The following is a 14,066-nucleotide window of genomic DNA, read 5'->3' on the forward strand; positions in this document are numbered from 1 at the left end:
AGACTGTTAGGACATAATGAAGAAATCATAATAAACTGGAAAATTAAGATTAGGATCTGGGCATAATTAGCGGTTCTTAAGGTGCCAAGTGCTGTATTTTTGAACACATAATGAGCTTGGAAGTTCCTAGTTATTGTCAGCAAGTCCAGCTGTTGGTAGTTCAATAATCTGTTCGGAAACATTTACCAGGTAGTGAGAAACAGGTTTCTTTAGGGCTAGTGCTTACAAGTGAGCACACACTGAAATTTCATCAGCATGTATAATTTTTAGGCATAATCACCATAAATCAAGTCACTGTGAGAAGAATATGAGGATTTTTATATTACTGACTTATAGTATGAGGTGACTACTTTAAATATATGTAAACCTGTGTGAGTCATAAGGGCAAAGACAGTAACGATAATAAAAGCATTGTTAGTTACATCTTTATCATTTTCTAAAGTTACACATGTATGGTCTTCCTTGTTTCCAACAGAGGCAGATTAGCCATTCAATCTCTCCATTTTAGAATGGGAAAACATCTCTGAGTAATTAAAGTTATTTGAGTCAGCTGTAGGAGTTAAGGTCATCATAAAATTAAAATTTTAACACTGGAAGGAAATTAGAGGCGTTATCCAACATATTTCCCAACCATATTCCCACAAAATAGACACACACACACACACACACACACACACACACACACTTAAGGCTACAGCTCTTTACTGTATTTTCTAGAAAGCCTCACGTTCTGCTATGCCAGCACTCTAATTTCTTCCTTTCAATCAACCTGAAAAGAGATAAATTTAATCTGTCAAAAATTCTTTTCGAATAGTGTGGTTTTCAAGTTCCAATTTGGAAAATAGATACATTTTCTTAAAGTATTAAAAATTTAGTAATAATAAAATGATAGAAGGTGTTTATTTATAAAGAGAAATGAGTAAATTCCAAGACAACAGACTATAAGGCTTATTAAGGCTAAAATTCTAGGTTTTCTTTTTTTTTTTTTTAATTCTAGGTTTTCAACAATTCCAAAAAACTGCTCTTCTCATTCTTTCCAACAGAAGACTAAAGTACAGACAAGTCCAAACATCAGTAAGAAAGTATCTAATTTCTCCCCTATGATGGGCCCAATGTCAGTACAGAGCAATGGCCTAACTGGTCCAGCTTTAGGCATTGCTTCTTGCATTGATAATGATGTCACTGTGTAATCTAAATTCAGGGTTACCTGATTACTCACCCATCTAAAATGATAGCTACTTCTATCCAGAGTCACTGCTGAGCTGCTGCCATTTTAGCGTTTTGTCAGAAACGTCTACACCGCAAGGAAGAGCCCCTGCTGAGTTCCCTGTGGGCCGGGTCCAGAAGATGAAGCTGTTGATTGGAAACCTGCCCAAGGAGGCCACAGACCAGATCTGCTCACTCTTTGAGCAGTATGGGAAGGTGCTAGAATATGATATCATTAAGAACTACCACTTTGGGGGGTGCCTGGGTGGCTCAGTCAGTTAAGCCCTTGACTTTTGGTTTCCGCTCAGGTCACAATCTCAAGGTCCTGGGATGGAGACCCACTTTCGCTGCATGCTGGAGTCTGCTTGGAATTCTCTCTCCCTCTCCCTCTGCCCTTCCCACTCCTGCTCTCTCTCTCTCTCTCCCGCTCTCTCAAATACATAAATAAGTCTTAAAAAAAATAAAAAAGAACTATGGCTTTGGGCACATAGAGGACAAGACAACAGCTGAGGATCCATACGCAACCTGCACCCTACAAGCTGCACAGGGTGAACATCAATGTGAAAGCCAACAAGAACGAGAATAAAACCTCCACAGAGTTGCATGTGGGCAACATTAGTCCCACCTGTATCAACAAATAGCTTTGGGCCAATTTTGAGGCATATGGTCCAGTCATCAAATGTGACATTATGAAAGATTATGCCTTCCAAGGAGCAGGCAGAGGATGCAGTGGAGGCCATCAGGGGCCGTGACAACACAGAGTTTCAAAGTGGGAATTTTGTGGGCTGAAATTTGGAGCTGCGGTTGTGCATGAGAATAACCCTTCATGGTATCCTGTCTCTGGGATGTTCTTCGCTCTGTAAGTTCAGTCCCTCTGAAACTTTGGACCTTAACTGACCTTGCTAAATTCAGACCACCTCTTCCTTTCCTCCCTTCTGCCTATTTTCTTGTTCTTCTTGTTCTTCAGTACTTCTGTAGTTTCCCATTTATGTTCTCCCAGCAGGCCTCATTGTATGAAGAAACTGTGGTGGGGTTGTGCTGTCTCCCCACCTCCTGCTTCCAGTGGGTGTTGCATGTGGGAATGACCTTGGTGAAAGTGTCACTGCTCTTGAGTCTTTTTGGCCCAGAGGCTTGTGGCAGGTAGACACATAAAGTGGATCACTTTTTTTTTCCCACTGAAACAAATGATATTTCAACTTAAAAAAAGAAAATGATAGCAAACATCTGCAAAAGAATTTTAATTAGTTGATAGGTTTATTAACTAGTTGATAGGTTTATTAACCACTTAATAGGTGTCCTAGGCTATTAAAAATGTCAGGGACACAAAAGAAGTCTAAGATGTGGTAAGTGTTCTCTGGAAGCTTCCACTCTAGTTGGACGGAAACTGGCATATGGAAGTCAAAAAGCAGACAATAATTAGGGGCGCCTGGGTGACTCAGTCGTTGAGCGTCTGCCTTTGGCTCAGGGCGTGATCCTGGCGATCTGGGATCAAGCCCCACATCAGGCTCCTAGGCTGGGAGCCTGCTTCTTCCTCTCCCACTCCCCCTGCTTGTGTTTCCTCTCTTGCTGGCTGTCTCTCTGTCAAATAAATAAATAAAATCTTTAAAAAAAAAAAAAAGTAGACAATAATTAAATCCTAAACAGATTGGAAATAATCACAAATGCAATCTGAGTTCAGATAAAGACATATCTGTGTGACAATCCTCATTGTCCCATAATTATCAATCTGTTTATTGAGTACCACATGTAAATTTTACACAAGTTTCTTCCTAACACTTTCAGAGTATATCAGGGTTTAGAGACCAAAGTTTTACAAGCAGAAGACTTCAAGCACAGCTACTCTTCTCTTAAGTGTATTACACTTATTGTCATCTGGTGTCACAGTTGGTTCAAAATTATTTAAGAGATTTGAAAGCTTCATTGATTTCTCCTCAGCCTTGGATCATTTGTGGTATATTCTGCATGAGATAAAGATTTTTGGTTACTGATGTTCATACAAAACCTGTTATTTAACACCAGTGCCAGAGTCAGAGCAGGTCACAAATTCTGAAAAATCAGACACAATTTGGAAAAGCACATATTTCTAAATAACTTTTGTATAATTTAGATATTTGGCTTATACCACAGAAAATAGGATATACTCCAAAATTCTGTCAATATAGTGTAATTGTCATAAATCACAAATGACATCGAAAGAAAACTGATCTTTTATAATGATAAACAGAGATTTTTATTTTTAGTGAAGGTGGGAAACTGTTTACAAATTCTTTAAAAAATTTCCAGATCACAATCACCTTAGCCTTAATTTAGGAGGTAGAACTTTGGAGATTTAAGCAAACCTTGATTAAAATTCTGAAACCCATTCACAATATTTCTTAAGAAATACCCTCACCATGCTCACAGGTCATGATGGAGTGGATTTCTCCACCTCATGGACAAATAAATATATGCTGAACCTTGTCTCAGGTCCTTAATTTTCACAAAGAAATGTCAATTGCATTGTGTGTTTCTTGGATTCTGAAGTATTTGTAGACAAGCATTCATTTATGACTATGAAGAAAGACTTGACTCATAAATATATAAAAAAGTTAAAATGCAGATGAAAAACAAAATGTATACCATATATGACAAAAGATTAGCATATTGACTATGTTAAGAATCTTTAAATACTGTACTAAAAATTTATAATTTTCTTAGGCAAGGTCAACAAAAGCAAAATAAACAAACTAAACCTACCCCAAACTAAAAAGCTTTTACACAGCAAAGGAAACTGTCAATAAAACAAAACAGCAATCTACTGAATGAGAGAAGATATTTACAAATGATATATCCAATAAGGAGTTAATATCCAACATATATAAAGAACTTCTACAACTCAACACCAAGGAAAAGAACAATACAATTAAAAAACGGGCAAGAAGGCCTGAATAGAGATTCTTCCAAAGAAGACATACAGATGGCCAACAGACACATGAAAAGATGCTCAACATCACTAATCATCAGGGAAATGCAAATTAAAACCATATGAGCTATCATCTCATACCTGTCAGAATGACTAATATCAAAAAATAAAAACAAATAAGAAATGACAAATGTTGGCAAGGATGCGGAGAAAAGGTAACTCTTGTGCACTTTGGTACAAATGTAAATTGGTACAGTCTCTATAGAAAACAGTATGAAGATTCCTTTAAAAATCAAAAATAGAACTACCATGTGAGCCAGCAACTCCACTGGTTATTTATCTGAAGAAAACAAAGACATTAATTTGAAAAGATACTGGCACCCTTATGTTCACTGAAGCATTATTTATAATAGCCAAGATATGGAAGCAACCTAAGTGTCCACTGATAGATGAATAAAGATGTGGTATTATACAATGAAACATTATTCAGCCATAAAAAAGAATGAAATCTTGCCATTTGCAATGATGCGGATGGAGCCAGACAGTATAATGCTAAGTGAAATAAGCCAGTAAGAGAAAGATGCATACCATATAATTTCACCCATATGTGAAATTTAAGGAAAAAAAAACACACAAGGGGGAAAAAAGAAAAGGAGAGAGAGAGAGAGAGAGAGAGAGAGAAACCAAAAAACAAACCCCTAACTATAGAAAACAAACTGATGGTTACCAGAGAGGAGGTGAGTGGGGGATGGATGAAATAAGTGATGAGGATTAAGGAGTACACTTGTGATGAGCACTGGGTGAAGTACAGAATTGTTAAATCATTATATTGTACATCTGAAACTAATATAACACTGTATATTAACTGTATTAGAATTAAAATTTAAAACTTAATAAAAAAAGATGTTAGACACACACACACACACACACAGAGCAGAGCAGAGTATTATTCAGCCATACAAAAGAACGAAATCTTTGTCATTCATGACAACATGGATGGACCTAGAGGGCACTGTGCTAACTGAAATAAATCAGACAAATATATGAATACTGTGTGATTTCACTTATATAAGGAATCTTAAAAAACAAAACAAATGAACAGAAAAACAAAACAGAAGCAAATTCATAAATACAGACAATTAGTGGTTACCAGAAGGCTGGGGAGGAATGGGCCAAATAGGTGAAGGGGATTAAGAGATACAAACTTCTGCTTATAAAATATGTAAGTCACAGGGATGTAAACTACAGCATAGGGAATATAGCCAATAATACTGTAATAACTTTGTATGATGACAAATGGTAACTAGACATCATGGTGATGATTTTATAATGTATATAAATGTCAAATCACTATGTTGTACACCTGAAACTAATATAATATTGTATGTCAACTATGCTTCAACAACAACAAAAAAGAATTTTTATAATGTGTGCTACAAAATCAATGATAAGAGTTTACAAGTGACACAACATTTCTAAAGGGCAATTTGGAAATACAATAATTATAATAACTGCTAACATACATTGAATGCCACAAACAGTATTTAGTACTCTTAATTAATCAAATGCAACCCTCACAGCAAACGTATAAGGAAGGTATTAAGATAGTCCTTAATTTTCAGATCAAAAAAATGAAGCACAAAAATGTTGTTATTTAAAGTCACAGAGCCATAAAGTTGGAGACCCTATATTCAAATTCACGCAACTGGATGTCAGGGCCTTAAAATTAGTTGTGACCTGTGACCCAGTAAAAATTTCTACTGTCTTCAGAAATGTTTTACAGCAAATTATTAAGGTTTGACATGAAGATTTATACACAAGTATGTTGAGGGCCATTTATAATAGCAAAATCTTGGAGAAAAAATATATGTTTAAGTACTAGGATACTGGTTGAGTAAATTATGGTTATCTGTGTAATGGTTATGCAGGCCAAAAAAATCATTTCTCAAAGAATTTTCAAGGGAATGGAAAATGGTCAGATATATTGCAGTATGAAGAAAGCAATGTGTGGAATACAAGCCCAAATCTGTATATAAAAATTAGGTTTGTATTAATAGGGAGCGAAATTGCTGAAATGATACATATCAAATGTTAATAGTTACTTCTGGCTAGAAAAAATACAGGAGATTTTTATTTTTTATTTTATATAGTTTTCTGTGTTTTCACATTTTCTATTAAAAAACATTCATTACATTTACTTTATAAGTTGAAAAAACTACATAACAATTGTGGTATAACCACAGCAACTCTATAAGCCCTAGCTATATTCATTTATTTTCTCTTTTGATTTCTATTTTTTATTTAATTTTTTCTTAAGTATAATTTTTTTCAACTTCTTATTTGTAGTTTACCATATACTGTTTGTATTTTCATTGTAAAATGTCTGAAATCCTAATAGAATCCAGGATAAACATTCAAAATGTAAATAGTTTAGTAGCCTTTTCTGAAACTCCCTTTATATCCATTACCAGATCTAAAACACATGACTAAAATAACACACAATCTTGAATAAATGGTTCTTTTTAACCAAAAGCAAAACCACTATACTGTCCTTTCATGTTTAATCCTCCATCAGCTGAACATTTTACATAAATTTTCACCAAAACATCATTTGATCTAAGAACATCTGCCAGAGACTGGAACATATTTTTCCAGTCCTTGACTTAAAGTTTAGCATAAATACTATATATATGCTCTCCCACAGACTTTGACATATCATAATATCCTTTATACAACTTTTACTTGTGCTATTCATTTGCATAGAAATCTAATCCTTCTAAAAGCACTTTCATATGCATTATTTCAATTAATCCTCACAACAATCCTATAAAACAAGTACCATTGGACCAATTTAACAGATTAAAATGTCATGATAGGCACTAATTATCTGATTCCTGAGGCTATTACTTGCCTAGCAATAAGCATGATACTTTCCTCAGCAGCACTAGCAGATTTGGAAATACTGTCTCCACAGCAGATATCATCAATCAGTGCTTTCAGAGAAGCATTTTGAGGACTAGAATTTTTGGTTTGGTCCAACTCAATATTGTTTATTACAACCATGACCTAAGATATATAAAAAAAAAATCCCTGAGAGCACACATAACATCATCTACTCATATGTATATGTCTGTCATGCCAGACAAGACTGTACTGAAACATGTGTGTTTAGTGTATACTAAGCATACAAAGACAAACAGAAAGAGGCTTTTTCTGTGGAGAATAATTAAGTTGAAGATGTGTTCCTCCTTTAAGATGAAATGCAGGCTTCTCATTAAAAGTAAAATCTTTCTTTTCAAAATACAGAATTAAATGTTCCTTTTTTTAAAAACTCCAGATGGCTAAATGTATGCTTTTTAAATTTTTCTGCTTGAGAGTATTCTTATGCCTAACAATTCCTCTGAGACTCCTCTCTCTCAGTTCTCATAAGAGTCTCTTCCTAGACCTCCAACACTGCGCTTTAATGAGGATGGCCATTTTCTTTTCCTTCAAAGCTCCTCTTCCATTGGTTCCCCCAATGACTTTCCCTTCTCTCCAATGGCTCCCTTGACTGCTTGCATTCTAGAACAGCAACTGATTCAGCCCGTCTTCTCTCTGCATTTGCACCACCCACATATCTTTAAAGACACTAGACATACAGCTTCTAACAATATGTCTTGGTAATGATGATATTTTCCCAAGTCAGATTTTAGCTTCTCTGTTAATTTTTCTGTTCTTAAGTACAATCAGGAATTATAAACACAAAGGTGAATCTTCCCAATACCCTAGCCTTTGCCTACCACAAGAAAGTAGGAACCACTGCATTTTAATGGAGATAATTCATGGATAATGACCACAGAACCAGAGAGCTATTTTAACAGCAGGAAATCAATATGATGAAAAATGAAGTGTTTCTGGAAAGGGAAAGACCTAGCCCTATGTGATATCAACCTCGTTACAAATCCTAAAACCCACAACAAATGAGACTTCTCTACATACTTTTAGCCCCTTTTCCTCCCCAAATAATTTTATTGCAGGATTTTTTTAACTGAAGACATCAAGTGAAAGATTCTTGAACAAATATATAAGCACTAAGGTGTTGGCATTACGAATGTATTTAACGCATCATATTTGAGTTCAGAGTTTCTAAGACATGTAAAAATGTCTAAGTCTGCCTGAATAAGTGTCTGTCTTAGGAAAGTGGTCAGAAATGTTGATGCTTTCAACCATCACTTTGAATTTGTGCAAAGCATTAACCCATCATATTGAAAGATCCGTAGTTTAGCCTTCTTTGCTCTCACATGTGCTTAGCCTTGACTTTGCCAAAAAAGTGGGCATTTTGCCTCCAAAAACAACAAGTGGTTGTATTCTGCATATTCTCATCTCCTCTTGATGACACCCGTGATTGCATCTAACCTGCCAGCAGAACTGGACTGAAAAACAAGAGCTTTCATTTGGCCACAAGAACAAAGAACAATTGTTTCTGTTAAGCAGTGAAGTTTCTAATGCAGCCAGAGGTTACAGAAAAGAATCCTCATAAGGGAAGGACTAAAAAAAAATCCCCATCATGTCAGCACTGTCAGTGACCAAAGCCATACTCCAATGTACGACCTATGGCCCTCAAAGCAGAGGAATATTTCTTCCTCTATAAAGTGAGTGTTATTTGATTAAATGAATGTTTCTCTAATAAATAGCATACTAAAGGTCTTTTGAAAAGCTCTGAACAATCCTCTCATCTGGAGCCAAATAAAAGATATACTGGCAAAAACAAAACTTTCATCCAAATTAATAATGTCTTTATATATCCCTATCCAGATCTGCATTGGCTCAAGACTAAGAGGCATTTCTCCAGTAATCATTCTCTAACCATTGAGTTTTCAAGCAAAGCCAGCATCCTCTGTTGAGGTTAACAGGTCCTATTTCTAAGGGTGTCTTTGTCTTCCTGATCATTACCACTGTGTGATATTAATTAGTCAATCACAAAAGAACAGATTGCTTTATATGTTGGTACAAAGGCACTTTGGATCCCATATAAAATTCAAAAATAAAATATAACCTAACTTCACTAAGGATATAAACTGTCTCTCTCCGCTCTCTTTTTTTGTCTTCACTATTCTTTCCTTTTTGAAATCTGATTTGTTGGAAGGAACAGAATATCACATTTTGAAAATGGCATTAGTAAAAAAGAAAACTAGTGATACTTCAGGAACTTAAATGAATTTATCATCTTAAACCATGACCTTTTTGGCACCACTCCAGATACAAAATCACTGTTCACTTCGGCACTAATCTGTATACTTCTTATTTTTTTAAAAGATTTTATTTATTTATTTGACAGAGAGAGAAACAGCCAGCGAGAGAGGGAACACAAGCAAGTGGAGTGGGAGAGGAAGAAGCAGGCTCCCAGCAGAGGAGCCCGATATGGGGCTCGATCCCAGGACTCCAGGATCACGCCCTGAGCCAAAGGCAGACGCTTAACGACTGAGTCACCCAGGCGCCCCTAATCTGTAAACTTCTTGGTGGTTGTTGGAGAATTAAGCAGGCAGATCACTCTCTCACCTCCCAATGTGAGATTTGCCCATATTTCAAGATCTCTGGCAAGGTACTAAATGAACACATGTATTCGTCTCATAAATATACCACAACAACTGGAAAGACGAACACAAAATAAGTAGCACAATTGTTTAGTCTTCAAACTGAGCTAATTTCTCTCTGACAGCAAGATATAATGAGATGTGGATTCTAGTATCACCTCTATAACTCCATATATGTACTTTCTTGAAAATTAGGACTCTGACTCAAACAAGGTTTCCCATATCTAGGATGGGTTTAGAGTGGGATAGCCTTGGTCTACAGTCATTGGCATGGATACAACTATTTACGGAGGAAAATACACAAAGATGAGCTCAGAAACCAAGGATAGACTTTGAAGTATCAGTTATAAAATGAGGCCAGGTATTGAGTAAAAATTAGAATAATAAGCTATTGTGTTATTCATTTCTTACTCTACTTACCTATTTCAATCTTACAACAACCTCATGTTTATTCTTGGAGGTATATGAGCTAAGGTATAGGATAAACAGCTGTAACAAAGAGCCGAAGTATAGTGGCTCAAACAAAGCAAAAGTTGGTCTCTCTCTCATGTAAAATTCCAGGACAGGCAAAGGTTCTGCTCTGTGAGGCTGTTCAGGGACCCTGCTGCTGGGGCAGCTCTATCTCAACTTGTGGTTTCCGTCTCTGTGTCTGCTGAAGGTATCACCATGATCCAGGAAGGGGGAAACAAGAAATAGAAAGTTCAGGGAAATAAGTTGCACAACATCATTTCCTTGCAAACAAGCAAGATGTGGAAAGATTCACTGAAGTGTCTTTGCATAGAGTCCTTAGTAATATGGCTACCCTGGAGCACTACGTACGGAAAATGTGTGGTTTAGAGCACTGCTATTTATCTGTGTGATCTTAGGTAAAACACCGACCCTCTCTGGACCTCCATTTCTTTATATGTAAAATTTAACGGTCCAATAATATTTCCAAGGACCCTTGCAGCTCTGAAATTTTATGACTATGTCTTAAAACATGTACATATAAATATAAAACTGATAATGTGCTACAGATTAAGAATTTAGATGAACCAGAATTTTGTCCAATCTGTCACCGACTGAGCTTTGGAGAAGCTGCCCCTTTTCTCTAATTTTTACCATTTGATAGCCACCTTATCCAAAGTGGGTTTTATGTATCATTACCCCATAAAATGCTCTGGAAAAAAAGGGCTGTATGGCATTTTAATTGGAATACAGTTGACCCCTGAATAATGCAAGGGTTAAAAGCACCAACCCCCACACAGTTCAAAATCTGCATGGAACTTTTGGCTCCCCGAAAACTTAACTACTAAATAGCCTACTGTTAACTGGAAGCCTTACCAATAACATAAACAGTCAATTAATGCATATTTTGTACATTATATGAATTATTTACTACACTCTCACAGTAAGGTAAGCTAGAAAAAGGAAAATGTTATTAAGAAAATCATAAGAAAAAGAAAATGCATTTATAGTACTATACTGTATAAGTGAACCCATGCAGTTTAAACCCCTGCTTTTGAAGGGTTAACTGTACTTTTGATTGTTAGTGGAGAAAGAAAAATAACTAAATTAGGGAAAGTAGAGAATATTTATAAGGAGTATGAAATGTCACATGGAATCTAAGGTCAGGAATGTGACTGGACTCAGAAGCAACAAGATCTAAGGACTCAAATGCTCTTAGGACATATTCTCTTTCCCTCCTTCCTGCTTAATTCCTCTCTTTCTTAGTAAAAACCAGTCTCCCTTCACTTCTACATGCTGGGAAGGAAGGCTACCAAGAGTTATAATTTACCTGCAGTCCAGGAACCCAAGCAAGATTGGCTCCATTCTCTTTCAGTTCCAAACTCAGAAATCCTGGAACAAATACTTACTGGCCCTGCTGAGTCAAGTCTTCTCTTAGACAAAACAACAAAAGGCACAGTGTAACATGGCCACTTCTTTATATGTAAGAAGTAATTCCTGGAGAGAGTTCTGGGCCCATAATTTCATAGGGGTACACTACACAAATTTAGATAATGCTGCCTTACTATAGATTCTTCTTAGAGAGTCACAAAGCATATTAGCAAAATTAAAGCTGTAAAAATCCTGAACTGTTTAAACTTATTTTCTTCAACAAATTTTGTGAAATTGAAAAAAAAATGTTTATATACATATATGTGCATAATACATTTGAAAAATTATTCCCCGGAAATTAATATGTCACCTATTCCAATTGACTTTCCTTCATAATAGTTACTCTGTGGCTCATCAACATAATCAAATAGTTTGTATATCTCCATATTAACACTCTGGGTACTCTGGAAACCCAATAAGAGATGAGCTAATCTTTTGAGTATTTTGAAATCTGGAAAAAATAAGACAACACAAAGCACTTAGCTTTTTTATATATAGTTATATTGTGATAAATAACTAGATCACAGAAGCAATAAGGTGGGAGAAAGGTATGGTCTCTCCTCTGAATTTTGCTGAGAAAGGACATCCTTTTTACATTGGCAATAGCATTAACTATCTAACCAAATCACAATAAAGCACAGCCTCCTCCCAAAATAACATGCAGTTTAGCACAGTGTGAGAAATGCTCATGATTGGTATTAACCAATGCTGTAGTAGTCTTGAAAGAGAAAGAAGTAATCGCTGCTGGTTTGGGCATGAAGGAAAGGCCTTAAAAGATAAGAAGGACTTCATTAGACAAATACTGAAGGCACCTCTTTAGTAGAATTCTGAGATTAGGAAAAAGCATGTACAAAGATACAGAAGTGAAAGACGCTCAGGACACATTCTGGCAATGGTAAATTATGTATATAGGTCAGTCATAAGCTACAGGATATTCCTGAAAGTAGTAGGAAGTAAGGAGTAAAAGGGATTATGTTAAATTTTGGAGGATTTTTAATGGTAACTTAAGGAATTTGGGCCTCATTCAATAAGCAGCAAGGTGACTTTGATAGTTTTATGTTCTGTTTAGTTTTTGTTTTTTAAGAAACTGCCTTGTTCAAGATATTATTTTAAGAAAATTAATACACCACAGATATGCTCAAAAGGTAGAATGCACAGACAAGAGACATAGTTAGTCTTTTCCCTGACATGGCAGATTGTATTTCTCAAAGATAGCTACAACAACATCTCACATCCTCCTTGGTCTTTTCACATGTGACATCGACATTACTCCCATCAATTGGTGGAGTCTATATCCTTTACCCCTTGAAGTAGAATAGATTTTTGTGACTTCCCTGACCACTAGAGTAAAGCAGAATTGATGGTATGTGACTTTTAAAACTAGATAATAAAATGCCAAGTACTTAGCCCTCATTTTCTTGGGATAGTAACTCTTGAAACCCATTTACCAAGCTGTGAAGTTCCAACTAGAGGAATTCGAGAGATCAGATGGAGAGGCGACAGTGTAGATGTTCCAGCTGACAGTACATCTAAGATCTCAGCCAACAACCAGCATCAACTTCCAGATGTAAGAAAGTAGATGCCTCCAAATCTCCCCAAACCCCAGCCACAGAATCATCCCCAGAATTCAAGTCTTCCTAGCTGAGGCCCAAACATTGTATAGTAGAAACAAACCAAATCTTCTGTAGAATAGCCTTGGACTAGGCAGTCCCCTGGGGCTAGGTGAAATTCTCAGTGAGGGAAGACAGAGCTGTGACTCATCAGTCTGGAAATCTGGGTGGAGAACAACAGAATCCACTACACTGTACCACTGCACTTCTCATATTGATTCCCTCTCATTTTAAGTTCACCCCATTTGGAAGGAGTTTCCAACATGTTCTTTTTAAAAAAAGAAAAAAATATATATTTTATTTATATATTTGTCAGAGAGAGAGCACACACAAGCAGGGGAAGCAGTAGGCAGAGGGAGAAGCAGGCTCCCCACTGAGCAAGGAGCCCAATGTGGAACTCGATCCCAGAATCCTGGGACTATGACCTGAGCCAAAGGCAGACGCTTAGCTGATTGAGCCACCCAGCAGTCCCTCCCATGTTCTGATTGGTTTTGTTTTCTGAGAAAACTTACCAGAGAAGTGTTTTACTGGAATCAACTGCAGCCCCTACCATTACATCTCTTAAAGCTATAACTATTAATCGGCATATCCCCTTTTCCATCTCCCTTTCTAGATTCCCCTCATCCATGGCTAGTAGCTCTAATTTATGCTAATTCTAGTTACAGACAATCCCCTGCTTTCCAAAAAGTAAACACATAGAACAAACGGTCTGTCCTCTTGCCTCTAAAATTTAGAATGAAATCACATTTTTCTTCCACAATCCCCTGGCCATTTTCATTGAGACACTTGAGAGCATGGAGTAGACAGACTGCATAGTATAAGGACTCAGACCTTCATCTCTGTGGGTCTGGATTCTTAGTTAGCATGCTGTCCTCAAGCTATGGCTGAGGGACACGG

At 36.5% G+C, this 14,066-nt stretch overlaps 1 pseudogene; it reads left to right on the top strand.

Annotated features, from left to right (window-relative positions):
• Positions 1-1,347: 1,347 nt before the first annotated feature.
• LOC103656994 lies at positions 1,348-2,228 on the top strand (annotated as a pseudogene).
• Positions 2,229-14,066: the final 11,838 nt, after the last annotated feature.

Source organism: Ursus maritimus, unplaced genomic scaffold (genome assembly GCF_017311325.1).
Source record: "Ursus maritimus isolate PB19 unplaced genomic scaffold, ASM1731132v1 scaffold_11, whole genome shotgun sequence".
NCBI classification, from domain to species: Eukaryota; Metazoa; Chordata; class Mammalia; order Carnivora; family Ursidae; genus Ursus; species Ursus maritimus.